The 12150-nt window shown below is 47.1% G+C and overlaps 1 protein-coding gene across 3 annotated transcripts in view; it reads right to left on the bottom strand.

Moving 5' to 3' along the window:
- Positions 1-12150, bottom strand: part of VPS8 (VPS8 subunit of CORVET complex) — a 2529257-nt gene that overhangs the window by 134225 nt on the left and 2382882 nt on the right. The window lies entirely within an intron of this gene.

Below are 12150 nucleotides of genomic sequence, written 5' to 3'. Positions count from 1 at the left end.
GCTTATTACTCTGTTTTGTTTACTGACTATTTCTTGCAATCATTCTATGCAGAACCTATAACAACTTACTGTGTCTCTTGTCCAATCTGGTATTTGGAGTTACCTGCTACCACGGCACAGGTTAGTGGGTAGCCTGCCTTATTTCTTTGGAGTACTTATGCTAAGTTCAAAGACACTAACCTTAAGTGTTTTCTTTGCAGCCACTGTTGTCTCGGGGGTAGCCAGTCTTTCAATTAATTTATCCCTCTGTATGTTCCTTTGTACATCCAGAGAGTTACATTAGTTGGAAGAATTCTTCTTTTTCACTACGGGGTCAAGGTTTTTGAAGGAGAGTTCTGACACTGGGTCAATCTAACTCCCACATGAGTTTTGTGAGCAAAGCACTCAGAGAGGATTTGAGGCTGGGGCTGCGGCTGAGGGCAAGGACGAAGCTGTTGCCTGAGCAGGTTTTTCCTCCACGACTTCTTCTTTGCCCTTGTCTTTGAACAGCTTGGTCTCTACCTCTTTGACTAAAGGAAGAATAATAGTGAAAAGACTGTCCCCTCCAACTTTGTGATGCCGGTTGTTGCTGTTGTTAACAGATTGCTGCCCCTGAAGATTAAGATCCAGCTTTTGAAGCCTGTAACTTTTCCAAGCTATCATCCGACTTAGGACCAATCAAATTGGACCCATCGAAGGGCATACCGAAATGTCGAGCCTGGACATCAGGAGCAAAATCAGAAACCAGAATTACGCAGCCATGCAAAGCCTCTGATAACAGCACTGGATCCCATGCATCTGCCCACGCTGTCCGATACTTCTAACCTGACTGAAGTGATTGGCATGAAGCCTCCTTTCCATCACTGATAAGGTTGAAAATCCGTTTCTCATCTCCCATTCGGATGTTAGTGGCTGCCTGTGCCACCACATTCCAAAGAGTGTATGAGCATTTAACTAAAGCACAAGACACTTTAATCACTTTTAAAGCCATACTTCCAACTAAAAAAGCTCTCTTGGCTAGGGCATCATAACACTCATTCCTGTCTGGGGGAAGCGTAGGACAAGCCAAAGCCTTTGAAGTGGAAGTAGCAGTTTGGCTACCAAACATTTTGAGGTAGGGTTTCTTGACAGAAAGTCCAGGTCCACTGAAAATGGTTTGTAATTTTCACAAACTCCTTATTGACTGCAGGACTAGGACTGGGTTTCTTCCAGAGTTCCAAAAGGAGATCCCTTAGTGCTGAATGGAAAGGAAGTAAAGATGCCTTATCAGGACCATTATCTAGGATGTCTGCAAGATCATCCTGAGTGATGTCCATGGCAAGACAATCCCAGCGTAACTACTTGATGACCTTGTTCATCACGGTCCTGTAGGCTGCATTCAGATGAGCATGGACAGAAGTATCGGGTCCACTGGCATCTTTAAGGCAGGAGACAAAGTCCTCCATTCAAGATTCCTCTGAGATGCCTCCTCAGGGACATTTGAAGCTCTAAATCCTTCATACCCGAAAAGGGACCATATTCACATCCTCATAATCATCCCCAAAAATGAAACCCACAGATCTGAAAAATTCAGTCTTCGGCTGAGGCTTATACTTCGATGTCGTTCGAGGTCACCGTCGATGGTCCCTTCGACTTCAGGGGATTTTTCGTAGATATCAATGCGGTTTTTGGTATTGATGAGGTTCATGTGTTCGATGTAGTTAACGCTACTCGGGTAGTCATCTCAGAGGTCTTCTGACTTGGGTTTTTCGGCGTTAGGATCGAAGCCTTGACAGATTCCCTGCCGGTCTTGGAGGGTGCTGTGGGATCTGGGGTCTTACTTGGCTCTTTTGATGCAGCAGCCGGAGCCGCCTTATAAAATACCTCCAACATTTCCATTCTGGAATGTTCCCATTCGGTCACCGAGGCGGTGTTCTTGGGCAACGTAGCTGGTGCCTGTCTGGAGAGGAATCCGATGTAAAACATGGTGTGTTTTCATACTCTTCTTCTTAGAAGACGAAGACGAATGATGAGAGTTTATTTATATGATAGAAGCTCGACCGTTTGGAGTGTTTCAAACATTTTTTAGGTCTCTAGGGAGAATTGTCCCCCGTGAAACTCCTACCTTCGGAGGATTTTCTCTTGGAAGGTGTGGAGAAAGGGGATTTTGACACCAACAGACCTAGGGTGAGCTTCGACCTTCTCTCCATCAAGGTCTTGTTTGTCATTGATTGGCAAGATCACACTCGACAACATCATGGGCCTCGTCGAGGCACCATGAAAAAATTCTGTGCGGATCAGTGATCGACGTCTTCAAGTCACAGTCGGCACATCTCTTGAAGCCTGTTTTAGGAATAAACATTGGAAAGAATCACAAAAATCACGACATACGTCGAAGCAAAAGGTTCTCTGAGCCAAGTCAAACCATTCTGAGAGGGTGCTGGGCATGCAGAAAAACAGAACTGCGCCAACGGGCATGATGCATGCTTTTTATACTATCATCGTCATGTCCAGACACAGGAAGCTTTCTGGAGCTCCTGTTCCAGTTACTGGGGAGTGGGTGGTGGTCTGTCCAGTGGTCTTTTCAGGAAGGGGAGGCAATATCCTCATCTGCAAGGTCCAGGCACCGGAGGTTATCTCCTTCTACCTGTCCCAGTGCTCGCAGACCCTCCCCCAAACCAGGATAATATGTGGGGAGAACTTAAAGTGGCGTAGCTAGTGCAGCTGCTTCTGATGCTGCAGAATAGGTTGACTGGCTCTTAGAGGCTCCACTGCCCCGTCTGGGATGCAATAAATGCCTCTGGCCCCATCAGCTGAAATTTCCTTCCAAAAGAAACATAGCGCTGTACAGTTGTAGCCCTCCTCTGTGCCCCTCTGTATCCTAGCCCCCACTGTATATCTGTTCTGTTACTTCTGAAAAGCACACCGTTATGCATCTGTAATGTTGTATATCTCTGTAAAGTGCTCTGTTGTGTATCTATATTGTTTTATACCTCTGTAAAGCGCTCCTTTGCTTCTCGAAGCTAGGTCCTTGCTCAATAAATACCATAACAATAATAATAATAATAATAATAGCGCCTGCAACCTCAGCCTCTAGAGCCAAAGGCAAAAGATTGCTTGGCTGGCTGCTGTACTGCAAGGCCCAAGGACTTTGCAGTGAGTTTCGCTTCCTTTATCCGTTTCAGGGATTCATCTGCCTGCGGACCGAAGAGGTGCTTGCCATCAAAGGCCATAACAAGCAACTTGGGTTACACATTCGGGAAGAACCCAAACTATGGAGGTATGATGCCATCCTGAGCACTGTATATGTCCACATGGAAAGGACAACGCAGTCAACAATGTCGAGACCCGCCTGGAGGGCTTGATATGCCACTTCCTTCCCATCATCGACCATATCTAAAAATCCATCACTCAGCTCTCCTGCTGGGAGTTAGTCCCCTGCTTCCGCCATTGTCCACCAGAGGACAAGTATTTGGAAAAAGCACAGCTAGCATTAATTGCCTACAACACCATACTCTCCTACGCAAATTGTTTCTTGACTAATGCGCTCGTTTTTAGTAGATGTGTTATTTTAATCTATTGAAATTAAAAATATTTGTGCAAGTTTTAATACTGAATACAAATATATAAATAAATAATGCACCAGTCTTTTTAAAGTGGTCGATGTGGGTTGTGAACTAAGTGTGGCGGGCTGGACCACCAGTCACTTGGGCTGAGCAGATAAAAAGGGCAGGTCGCCCCTGGCCGGCTTGTACTTTTTTGTCAGCTTGGGCGTGGAACATGGTTGTTGCCCTAACACCAATGGGATGAGATATAGCTGCATTGAAGGGCAAAGCCCTTTCTGACTGAGGACCCTTATAAAGGATGTCCGTTCAGTCGTAGGACTGCAGGTCCTTTGTGGGAGTCCCAAGTCCAGTACCACCCTCAACAGTTTTTCTATGTTGGGCACTGAGATGGGTGTAGGGGCTGCTTGTTGCATATCGATGTCAGGAGAGGTGTCAAACCCACTTGCCTCGTGCAACCCTTCGGCCAAAGGCCAGGAGATCAGCCTGGTCCGTGAAAAAGTTGACACATCAGCCTCCTACTCCCATTGGCTCCATTCCAAAAAGGACCAGTACTGATGGTCCTCCTTGACTCAAAGGATTCTGCTGCTGTTTCCAGGAAGGACCGATCAATCTTTGACGTTGACAGAACCGCCTCGACTGGGCCTCTCAACGTCAATGCATCAAGGACGGTCAGCGCTGTGGTCGACTTTAAGGTCGTCGAGGTCAAGCCTGAGGGCGTAACACCCAATGCAGCAAACTTGGCACTGGAACTTACGGGCGCAACTGGTGCTTTATTTGCTTGAGGCTTAGATACCAGAGCTGTACCCACTGCGGCATTCTCAAACCTCTGAAGCGTTTGAGTTTTAAACACCTCCCACTCCTCTCTCGGGATACCCTTACTCGGGTATGACTTACCCCTGTCATCTGACAAATCAGAGCTGCGCCAGAGTTGACAACTCTTCTTTTTCTTGCGAGAGGACGAATGCTGGGATTCACTCCGTGAATGAGACCTTCTTGTGATGTTTGTTGTCCTTCTCGGCCGTAGGACTTTCGGTATCTGGGCTGAAGGATCTAGTGGACAATCGAGCCAGAGACTTTGAAATGGGTGTGCCTGAGTGCTAACTTCACTGATCGCTCACTGAGGGCCTTCGGGTTCATGTGGGTGACGAGAACCGCACTGCTTGATGTGTCCACCCTCCAGCACACAATTGTTGTCAGGGTCTGCGATGGACACCTTCGACCTGCAATCCTTACAGAGGCTAAACCCTGATGGTTTAGGGACCGACATATCAGCGTCACGAATACCAAAACCTTTCAGACACAAAAAGACAGCATACCGAACAGCGTGCTGAGCTAGCGGGAAAAAGCAACTGAGGTGTTCAAGTGTTAGGGAGAATTCTCTGTTTAGGCTGAATTTCCTAACCTAGTGAGTCCCCCAGCAGCTTTGCTGGATTTTTGGGGTTTATTTTTTTTCTCCTGCCAAGAGTGAGACTCTTTTACCCTCACTCTTGGGCATGATTTGAGTGTGTTTCTTTGAATCTAGATGTGTTTAATGGGCTATAGGGTCTTTTACTCCATAGGGCTTCATGTGTTTTTGTGATGTGTGTTACACAGCACCCTCTGTGCAGTAACACAGGGGTGTCATAGTGACCCCCCCAGTATAGACTCCATACCCTGGGACTGACTACTGTCTCCCAGGGCATGTAAAGTCACCATTGACTTTACTAGTCTTAAATTCTGAACAGAACCAGTACAAACCATCATATTGTGGACGTACTGGCTGGGGCAATTCAATTGCCCCGGGGTCTGTTAGTCGAGGGGGCACGTCTCCGTCCCCCCTGATCGAGTTTTGGCTGGTGGCAGTGGATACTACTTTTTATATTCAACCGCGAATATTTTCCTATGGGATTACCCATTGTTTTAGGCTACTATCTTTATTTAATTATTTACGGTAGCCTCGAACATACCGCTGGTTTATTTAATTAATATTAATACTCCGGTTGGCATTTTTTTGCCAAAACTTGATTCTAAAATGGCGTTTGTGTTCTCTTCTGTGACTCCAACCCAAGTCGAGCCCTTTGTTCCACTTTTTGGCGGGCTTCTCCACAGAAGCCCTCCAAAGTGGTGCCACTCTGTCTGGGGTACTTAGGAGGGGTGGAGGGGAATTTAGGCACCCTGGACTGAGTTGCCTAGGCAACTCAAGTCGCACTCCATCCTGATTGGCCCAAGTGATGAGCCGGCCGGCTCACCACTTAGCATGTTTGAGTGACAGCTAGGCTGAGTGAATGGGGGTTTGCTGCATAAAAGCAGGGCTTTGGGGACTGGAACTTCAGAAGTCGCCACAGGACCTTAGAATCCGACGAGGGAGAAGCTGAGCCGACCTGCCACGACACCACTACGGGTGGAGCCCTGCTGGACTGCCTCACCACTTTTCCCAACGACAGAGGAGATCTCCCACCGGAGAGTCTTCTTCCTTTGACTGGTGGGGATAACCAGTTTCACCGTCTTTTCGCTTTCCCGACGTACCTCGTGGCCGCCTTGCCCGTGCCAAGCACCCCGGCAACCGGATACCACGTTTTACCACGACCGCGAAACAAAGGTACCACCTTTAACCGGAAAACTCTGCGGCTGGTTTCTGCCCTGGTAGTGCAACGACCTTCCTCTTTCCTCCAAGTCGAGATCTTCTCTTCCCCTGGACGACGACGCAACTTGCACCCACTACCAGGAACAACTGCCACCGCTGGAGGATCCTTCCCACTTAAGGTACCGTGTCCCGCCTGGCTTCCCTTGCTACCGACTGTACGGGGTAGATTTAGCCCCCGGCTTTCGAACCTGGGTTAGCCTGGGACACCCTGGCTAAACTTTCCTAAGCCTCTCTAAACTCTTTTTGAACCCTCTGCAAGACTTTCTAAGCCTAGTGTAACTGTGTGATCTTGGGCGCATTTGTGCTCTGCTCTCTCTAAGAGTGGGCCCAGCCTTTGGACTTTGGCTCACCAGTGACTTTTGCTCTTCTGCCTTGCTTGTAGTGTTCCTGAACCTTAGAGTGGTGTACCTTTCCATATTCTGCCTTTCTCCCTCCCTTTCTCACAAACTTATTGGAGTGCAATCTAGTTAAGCGCTCACCTCTGTATGAAAATAAGTGGTGTTTTACTGTGACTTATCCGATAAGGAAAAAGGGGTGTATATATTACAATAGTAACTGTGTTTAGAATATTTTACAATAAGAGTGCTGGAGTGTTTCAAACTGTGTGTTTTTAAATGAATAATTATATACTTTGATACCAAAGCTCTGGTCAGTGTTTGCTTGTATTGTTGTATCTGAGTGCCTATTGTGTATACTTTGCATACTGCCTAACTCTTCTTGAGGGAAGTCTGACTGCTCAGCCACAGCTACCAGGTAAATCTGGGTGGTACAGACTGCTACCAAGTGGGTTTACTGCCAACACCTGTGGTCTTAAATCTTTTGCCGTGGTCCCTAAGGGAACTGCACAGGTTTCTGCCTAACATCAAGCATAGCGATGTGACATACGTATCACTGATGTTACATCCAGGGTCGAGAAGGGGTGAAGTCGAGGCATGACGGGGTTGACTGACGCCACCGAGCTGAACTATACCCCCTGTCACAAAAAGCTTCTGAGCAGCTGACGCTGGATGGGATATCACATAAGGAATCTGCGAGAGAATGTAATCCATTGAAATATACATTTGGTGCCTCATACATTCGAAAATTAAATATAGACCACATGTGACCTCTTGCCTAACTTAACAAGATGGGAAGATTGCATATTAGTCTCTAAAAGTTGAATCAAAGGTGTTTGTGGCTTCATCTGAGAAAGTCACATTTATGTGAAGGTGAGAGAGCATTGGGGAAAGGACCTGGGTGTAAACCCACAGTGAAGGCTGCACACTAACACTCAGCAATACCGCTGTGCAATATACATGAAATGTATAATAACAATACTATAACTAATTTTCCTAATGAACTGCTGCACCAGTACAAGGTGATCATTTGGTGGTAAAGGTAAGCATTTATACATATATACAGGCAGACACCAATGGCAAATGCATTTTGGACCTACATACGTCCATCTTCAGGGTGAAATCTTGCCTGTGCAAATAAACAACAAAAACACCAGACAAAACAACCTAAGATCTCGATTGTCTCCAAAAGTAATCCAGACATAGTAAGTAGTGAGGAGCTACTCGCAGCTTCTTGAAACTCAAGTGAAATGCTATGTGAAAGGGAGTGGGGGCGAGGGGACACAACCACAACTGATCAATGCATGCCCTGCCTCCTCACCCCGCACATGACAACCACCCACCCACCCACAGGACTAGGACATGCAGGACAATGGAGTAGTACGTTGGTGATACATATAGACCCAACAAGCAAGCATTCCACACAGAGAGGACTGCAGGAACCACAATGCAAGGGGACACATACCTACACATTGAATGGCACAGCTCAACACTGCACACAAACAACGCAGCACTGGCAGAAAGTAATGCTATGTAATCTGGTAACCATGTATGTGAAGCCATAATGAAAGGAATGCAGACACCTCAAACATGCACATGAACAACAAATCACCAATCAGGGCACATGCAGGATAATAACGTACAGGCCCAACACAGACAACATGCACTCTGCAATGCCAATCACAGACCATGAGAGTGAGGACTGCTGGTTGTGAGCTGTGCGCATGCTGTAATATTATAATGCATATATTCGCCCATACTGAATGGCCCTGCATCGAATACTTGAGATGGGCAACCATGTTGTGGGACAATACATGGAAAATGCATGTACAGTGTCCCCATCAATATGCCTTTAGAAAAGGCAACACATCGACAATGCACTGTGACTGACACCTGTGACCTTTGCCCTTGCAGGTGACTCTGGATACCCCCAGCTGCCATGTTTAACGGCACAAGTGAGAGGAGAATTGCCTATCATTTCGGTGCTGGACTGCCCTTGTGGGTGGGACAAAGACTGATATGCAAATTGATATTTCTCCTCTGTGAAAGGTACAGTGAGCAAAAACGTAGTTGTAGACCCTCCCATAGAAGAACAAGTTACTTACCAACTGTAATGTTCTTTCGACTGGATGTTACTCCCACGTATTCCTCATCTTATGATATTCGTATCCCGCCAGCTTTGCTGCTTCGGAAAAAAAATTCTCGGCAGAGGGCACTGTGCACGAGGTCATGGCGTGGATGTCCCTTGACGGGCTCTGTACCGTGTCGACGTCACCATCAATATAAGTAGCTTGTGCCACACCCGTTGGCATCAGTTCTGTTTTTTCGAGGAAATATTCGAGGAACACCCAGGCGTGCCTTATGACTGACAAACTCTTCGTGAGAGAGAAGTGTAAATAACGCAAACTGTACTGCGGGGTAGGATGGGAGGATGGGAGGGGCGATGAGGAATATGTGGGAGGAACATCCAGTCGAAATAACGTTACAGTTGGTAACTTGTTCTTCGAATGGATTGTGTCCTCCCATGTATTCCTCATCTTATGATAGACTCCCATAGCAGTGTTAATTTTGGAGGTGGTAGTACTAATTATTTTTCTCATGGACGGAATGGAGTACTGCCTTAGCAAATAATCCTTCATTGGGAGAAGAAGCATCTAAGCAGTAATGCTTGATGAAGGTATGCATTGATGCCCATGTTGCAGCTGAGCAAATATCTGCTGCCGGGACTCCCCTCTTTAGAGCCGCAGAAGTAGCCATACCCCTAGTGGAATGGGCTCAAAGCCCATCCGGCGGGTCCTTTCCCGCCAATCTGTAGCACTCAACTATGGCCAAAATGATCCAGCGGGATATGGTCTGTTTTGTCACCGCTAATCCCAATTTATGGCCCGTATAACCTACAAAAAGTTGGTCATCCTGATGTAATTTTGACATTCTTGAAATATAAACACTGAGAGCCCTTTTTGGGTCCAGTCTATGAAACCTCTCCTCTTCTTTACCCAAATGAGGAGGAGGGTAGAACATTGGTAGTATGATTTTTTGTGACAAGTTAAAGTCAGAAACTACTTTTGGTAAGAAAGAAGGTTTAACCTTAAGTACCTTGTGAAAAGTAGTGTACAGAGGTTTGCATGAGAGAGCCTGCAACTCACTTACCCTGCAGGCTGATGTTAAGGCCACAAGGAGGACAGTTTTTAATGTTAGAAACCTCAAGGGACAGGAATGCAGAGGCTCAAAAGGTATACAAGTTAGAAACTTAAGTACAAAATTTAAATCCCAAATCGGGACATGAAAAGGGATTGGAGGGTAGACATTAGTGAGCCCTTTGTGGAATTGAATGATTAATGGAATTTTAAAGTAGGAAACCTCTTCCGAGGAGCGTTTGCAAATGGACAGCGCAGCCAGATATCCTTTAATTGTTCCGATCTGGAGCCCCAGGTTGGCTAGATGCAATATGAAAAAAAAGCACCATTGGGATGCCACATTGAAAAGGGTCAACATCCTTATCCCTGCACCTGATACTGAATTTATTCCAACGACACTGGTACAGGGATTTAGTTGCTGGCCTTCTGGCCGAAAGCAAAATTTCCACTACGTCATCCGGATGATCCCAATCCTTGTATCTCAACTTCTCAGAAACCATGCGTGAAGGTTGAGTGTCTTGACCTCTGGATGGAGAACCCAAACTTCCTCTTGTGAGAGAAGATCCTCTCTTTGCGGAAGACGTATTGGAGAGCGGATGGACATGTCCAGAAGGTCCGGTAAAACGTCCTCCTGGCCCAATCCGGGGCAATTAGGATCATGGTTCTCCTGAACTTTCTCAACCTCCTGATTACGTGAGGAATCACAGGGACTGGGGGAAACGCGTACAGAAGTGGAAACTCCCAGTCCACCACAAACCCGTCTCCTAGAGCTCCTCTCGGGAGAAATTCCCTTGAGCAGTACTGTTCGCACTTCCGATTGACCCTGGTCACGAACAGATCCACTTGAGGGGTTCCCCAAAGAGTGAAGATCTCTCGAAGGACGTCCTGAGCTAGTTCCCACTCGTGGGACACTGTGTTCTGCCTGCTCAGAGTGTCTGCCACCATGTTCTGCTCTCCGGCTAGGTGAACTGCCGATAGAGAGATTCCTTCTCGTATTGCCCAGAACCAGAGCTGCATTGCCTCTCTGCACAGTGGTAGTGACCCTACTCCTCCTCTCTTGTTGAGGTAGTACATGGCCACCGTGTTGTCTTTCATTATCAAGACATTCTTTCCCTTTACAGAGGGCAGGAAGGTCTTAAGTTCTAGTCTGATTGCCCTCCGCTCCAACAGGTTGATATGTAGTTTGGACTCCGATGGAGACCAACGAACGCTTATAGTCCAATCGTTGGTGTGGGCTCCTCACCCCGTGAGTGAGGCATCCGTCATTACAGCTATCTCCGGCCATGGTTGCCAAAAAGATTCTCCCTTGAGAATGTTGTCATTACCAAAGAAGGTCTTGAGCAACTGTGCTTGGAACTTGCAGAGGATCTGACATATTCCCAGAGAATTGGGACCACTGAGCTCTGAGAGCCCATTGAAGGGATCTCATCCTCAATCGGGCCTTTGGCACTACAAAGATACAGGATGCCATGCGACCGAGCAACCTCAGAAAATCGAAGGCCGGAAGATGTTGGGAATTTTGGAACTTTGTTACCATCTGCAGAATGTGGAGAGCTCTCACCTCAGGAGGCGAGGCTTTGCCCAAGGAAGTATCCAGGACTGCTCCGATAAACTGGAGCTCTTGGGATGGTATCATGTGGGACTTCTTGAAATTGAGGGAGAAGCCCAGTCTGTGAAGGGAGTGACAGGTGATTGACAGATGTTCCTGAGCTTGTTCGGGAGAACGCGCTCTGATCAACCAATCGTCCAGGTAGGGGTAGATGTGAATCCCCCCTCGCCTGAGACTCGCTGCCACAACCGCCATCAGTTTGGTGAAAACCCTCGGGGCGGAGGTCAGCCCAGATGGCAGAACTCGAAACTGATAGTGAGAACTGCCAACCGCGAACCTCAGGTACTTTGTGCTTGAGATGGATTGGCACATTAAAGTAAGCATCCTGAAGGTCCAATGATACCAACCAGTCTTGGAGTTGGAGAGCCTGAAGGATCTGAGAAAGTGTTACCATCTTGAACTTGTCCTTCCTGAGGAACTTGTTCAAGTTTCTAAAGTCCAAGATGGGTCTCAATCCTCCGTTCTTCTTTGGGATGAGAAAGTAAGGGGAGTACCAACCCTTGTTCCTCTCCGCTACAAGTACCTGTTCTTTCTCTAGCTGGGTTAAAATTTCATGCATAAGGAGCGGATTTGGAATTTTGACAGAGTTGGTTCCCGGTGTATGGTCCCAAAGCCTTTTTAGGAAGGGAAGGCAGTAACCATGAGCTACTGTCTCCAGTGCCCAAGCATCTGAATTAATGCCCCGCCATTCTTTCATATGCTGTGAGATTCTGCCTCCCACCGGGGTCTTGTGTGATAAGGCCACAGAGTGACTTGGAAGCGGCTGCAGGAGAGGCAGAGGGCAAAGATGCCGTTCCTGAGGCTGGTTTCGCACCTTTTCCTCGTCCACCACGAGTGACATTTCTTTTACCTCTTTGAATGGCCTGTCCTCTTCCTCTACCAAAAGAGGGATAGTATTGAAAAGAACAACCTCTCCAGGAAG

The sequence above is a fragment of the Ambystoma mexicanum genome, chromosome 9, assembly GCF_040938575.1.
Source record: "Ambystoma mexicanum isolate Mex_15411 chromosome 9, UKY_AmexF1_1, whole genome shotgun sequence".
Taxonomy (NCBI): Eukaryota; Metazoa; Chordata; class Amphibia; order Caudata; family Ambystomatidae; genus Ambystoma; species Ambystoma mexicanum.
This window is presented reverse-complemented; position numbering and strand designations above follow the sequence as displayed.